This window comes from Pinus tabuliformis, chromosome 9, assembly GCF_031772625.1.
Source record: "Pinus tabuliformis cultivar Carrire ecotype Pingquan chromosome 9, CPIR1, whole genome shotgun sequence".
NCBI classification, from domain to species: Eukaryota; Viridiplantae; Streptophyta; class Pinopsida; order Pinales; family Pinaceae; genus Pinus; species Pinus tabuliformis.
In genome coordinates, this window is record NC_142307.1 from 1,509,438,955 (window position 1) to 1,509,444,054 (window position 5,100).

Here is a 5,100-nt window from a genome sequence, read left to right on the forward strand (position 1 = left end):
ATAGATAATGGTGGAGAGTTTTGCAATAAGGAATTTGAAGAATTATGGTATAGCACAATAGAATACTACTCCATACACACCTAAGAAAAATGGAGTTACAAAAGGAATGAACAAGACGTTGATGGAAAGAGCAAGAAGCATGCTCAGTGGTGCCGGGTTAGGACATGAATTCTAGGTAGAGGCGGTGGAGACAGTGTGTTACATGGTCAACAGATCACCTTCATCAACGTTGGAGGATAAGACTCCACAAGAGGTATGTACTGGTAAAAAACCCTCTATTTCACATCTAAGGGTATTTGGATGTGACGTATATGTACGTGTTCCAAAGGACAAACGAACCAAGTTGGATAGTAAATCTGAAAAGTGCATCTTTATTAGGTATAAGGATGGTTTAGAGGGTTATAAGCTTTGGGACCTAGTAACAAGGAAGGTTGTGTACAACAGAGATGTGATGTTTAGAGAGGTAAAAGATGTTATGAAACATGAAGTCCAACCAAAGGAACCTGAGAAGATAGAGTTTGAGCTAAGGGAGGAAGAATCAAACTCTACAACATAGGAGGAATCAAAAGATGAAGAGCCACAAACTCTAGGTGTGAGAATACTAGTTCGAGAAAGAAGGCATCCAGAAAGGTATAGTCCATCTACTTTCTATTCAATTTTTTCTTTATCTATTACTGATGATGATCCCAGAACCATGAAGGAAGCAGTAGATTCAAAGGATGGAAAACTCTAGAAAGAGGCCATGGTTGATGAAATGGCATCTTTGCACAAAAATGAGGCTTGGGATCTGGTGGAGTTGCCAGCTGGAAGGAAACCCATTGGCAGCAAATGGGTGTTCAAGAAGAAGACAAATATAGAAGGAAAGGTGTAGAAACACAAATCTCAGTTGGTAGAAAAAGGTTATTCCCAGGTGCGAGGAATTGATTTTTGTGATATTTCTTCTCCTGTTGCCAAGGTAACTTCTATTAGATTACTTTTGTCTTTTGTTGCTGCTTTTGATTTTGAGGTAGAATAGATGGATGTGAAGAAAACATTTCTTCACAAGGGTCTAGAAGAGGAGATCTACATGAAACAACCCGAAGGCTTTGCGGTGAAGGGTAAGAAAGAACTGGTATCCAAGTTAAAGAAGCCTATTTATGGGTTAAGATAGTCACCAAGGATGTGGTATCAGAAATTTGATACATTTATACAGTGACTTCGCTTCACTAGAAGCAAAGCAGATCACTGTGCGTATTCTAAATTAATTGGTGACTATGTTATTTATTTGGTCTTATATGTGGATGATATGCTGCTAGTTGGAAATGACAAAAAAATTATCTAGGATTTGAAGACCCATTTGTCCTCCAAATTCAACATGAAAGATCTTGGTGCTGCAAACTCTATTTTGGGCATGGAAATTAAAAGAGATCAGACAAAGAGGAAGGTCTGGTTAAACCAGAGGAAGTATGTCAAGACAATATTGCAGAGGTTTAATATGCAGAATAGTAAACCGGTGAAGGTTCCTATTCTTGTAGGTGTAAAGTTATCTGCTGAATAGTGTCCCAAGACACAAGAAGAGGAAGAAAACATGTCTCATGTTCAATAAGCAAGTCCATTCGGTAGCCTGATGTATGCAATGATCTATACTAAACTAGAAATTGCACATGCAGTGGGAGTATTGGGCAGGTTTATGTCAAAACCAGGGAAGGAGCAGTAGACAACAGTGAAGTGAGTTTTCAGGTATTTGCATGGCACTAATGATTATGGGTTTTGCTACCAAGGAAGACCAAGATTGGACAGAGTGTTGGATATTCATGGCTCTGTTGATGTAGACTGGGCTGGAGATCTAGATCAGAGAAGATCTACAAGTGGGTATGTGTTTAACCTATTTGGAGGTGTAGTCAGTTGGATGAGTAAGAAACAATCTGTACTGGCACTATCAACTACAGAGGCATAATACATGGTAGCCACTCATGCAAGCAAGGAAGCAGTTTGGTTGTAGAGATTGTGTTCAAGTGTGGGGTTAGTACACGAAGCTATAAGGATAGACTGTGACAGCCAAAGTGCAATTTCTTGGCAAAGAACCCTACATATCATTCGAAAACAAAGCACATTGATGTTTAGTATCACTTTGTGAGGGATATGATAAAAGACAAAAATGTGTTGCTAGTAAAGGTGGACACTTCAAAGAATAATGCAAATGCATTGACAAAATTTGTGAGCTCTAAGAATTTTTCTTGGTGTAGAGAAACACTGGGCATTGTAGGGCTGGATAAATGACTATGCTCTCTTGTGCCCCCCTATGGAAAGAAAACAACAAGTGGGAAAATGTTGGGTTGTGTTATATTCTTGCCACGACTAGCCCATGTAATTAACCAGGGGGTTAGAAGGGGGGCGGATCCCCTCCTTCGTTGCATTGATTGCATAGTGGGGGGAGTCATACAGGGTTTAAGGGGTGTAGATAACCCCACTCTATGTTTTTGTGCATGTTTTTCACACATGGTTTTGGACGTGATGGTTTTCTGTCCATGGTTTTGGACGTAATGGTTTTTAGTCCATGGTATTGGATGCTTCAACATGTATAAATATGTATTGTAATATTGAAAGGAACATAATGAAAAATCAAGCTGGTAGTCCTAGTTTTGGGATCCAGGGGAAAATCTCTATGTATATGTGTATTATGTGTTATGCTCTCGCATTGTTTATTTTCTATGTTTTAGAATACTTATGCAGGTAATTTTTGTACGAGGTTAAAACCTACACTCTGCAGAGCACTTAGGCCTCCTTTCACCTGCTCTCGGCGAGAATGAGTGAAATTCACATAGGGTTTAGGGAATATTCTTATCTTTTGGAGTCATATAGAAATTTCACTCACTTTTCAACTCCTATGAGCTCAAAAATGGATGAGGAATGAGTTAAGGTGCATCTTATCCTCTCATCCCTTCCTCTGTGGAACTAATTCTAAGTATGGAAGGTCATTCAATGCTGCTATTAATGACAAAACCTCCTTCATCTTCCTATTAATTGACCACACATCTAAGTGATTAGGGGCTATATTATGTTGAATTGTAAGGAGATAATGTTGCTATGAGATTTGTCTTTGAAGCAGGTATTGTGATGCTACAATTTTGTCATGCTTTTGATGTGATGTGGATGGGACCCAAGCTGGAGGAATGGCTTTGAATCAGACACCGATGGTTATAATTCCTTCTTCTAGCTAACAATGTATTTGAACCTTTTTCCCATATGTTTGTATTGTTTCATAATGCTTATGTGTGTGAATTGTATCTGATTCCTTTCACTTATGTTCCATAGATCATATGCTTTGATCATTTTTTGTCTTCTATTGTGTTTACAGGGTACTTCTCAAGAGGATTAAGTATGGGAAGGAGTGACAAAATTGATAAAAGGGTGACAAGAGGAATGTGAAATTACAGGTAGGCTCTCTATCTTCTCATCTTATCTATTGTCTATAGGAAAAGTCTAAAACACTTTAAACTGTTGTTCTAGATACAACTACCTATCTAGGGAATTAGTATTTATCCATAGATGCTAAATTCTCCAAAACAAACTAGTGACCATACTAGGGACCAAACTGGAAACCTTTCCTAGTAGCTTATTCACCTCCTAAGACATTCTTGTAGACCCTACTTATGTTCATTGACTGTATTTCAGCTCTTTTGCATTGAATTTTGGTCAAAATTTGAGGTTAGATGACTCTTGAGTGGCCTCTCAGAAATCAGCATAGGCTTGGTTAGGGGACAGTGCTCTGCAGTGTAGTTAGGCCCTGTTTGACCTATGCTAATCAACCTTAGGGAAAATTTTCACCTATGGATTGATTTTTTTACCAAATTTCCTCTATTTAATTGCTTGCTGATTGATCAATGAATGTCATGTCTTAGAGAACAAGTTTCTATCTCTTTTGCTAGCCCTATTTTGACATTATTGATTAATGTTTCTTAAATGTTTTCTTTGTCATTATCAGTCTATAGTCAAAGTTAGAATATAGTTGATTAATCTTTGATCGAAAGAAAGTGTCGTAAAGTCTTCTTTTCCTTCGAAATAGAACTGTCGCTAAAGTCTTCGTTCTTATTAAAGATTGATTGATTGTATGTGCATATTTCCTTTTTGTTCATCATAACATTAAGGGATTTGAAAAGAAAAACTTGCATCGTTCATATTGTAGTTTGTGAACGCTTGAAAGGAATAGCTAGGGAAATTGCATTAGTTGTGTTCTTTTCTCTTTGTCAAAGATCTGATTGCTCTATCCCTACTAACTAAGGATTTTCATTGTTAAATTGAATGGAAAGAATGCTTATCATATTAGTTGCATTTAAGGAATTGCAAACATACATCACGTGGTGAACCTTGAAAGGAAAATTCTGAAGAAGATCAACTTAAAATTTACCTGAATTTACCTAATGGAGCATTGTCAGATAACTAAAAACATTTAGAGGTCTAGGCTAGAGATGTGTTCCACCATCATAAAACAAAGAAGTTGTCGCTAAATTGTTTGCAATACATCCCGAGTGTGATACATCATTCCATGTACATGAGTATATCGTAGCTCATCCACGTACCTTTGGGTATATAGGGTGGTGTTACAGTACATAAAGTATATGGGAATGCTCTCACTGTGCGGTTTTGCATTAGACAATGCTTATACGGATTGGGCCTCCACGTACTTTCGGGTATATATGGGACGACAACACTAGGTTGCTATCCATCCACAATATAGATTGAAAGGTCATAAAGAACCTATGTAATAATATTATGGAGTTTAATATAACAAGACTTCCTTCAACTAAGTACTTAAGAAAATAAAAGGAAATGTGAACTAATATGACTCGCAATTAAATTCTGTAACATGCACCATGCTAGGTCATCTAATATGAGATTATAAACCAGGAAGAATGTTGACCTGAAGAACTAATGCTAGAATCAAAGTGTTGAAAAACCAAGACTTGAAGTCATCCCAATTCAACAAATGTTTCTCTAATTTCCTTAGGATACCTAAAAGGGAAACATTATTGACTAGATTAGTGTAGAGTAAAGAAGAAACATGACCAATGAATAATGAACAAAAAGTGAAAATTTCAAACCCTCTTTTAACGTGTTGGA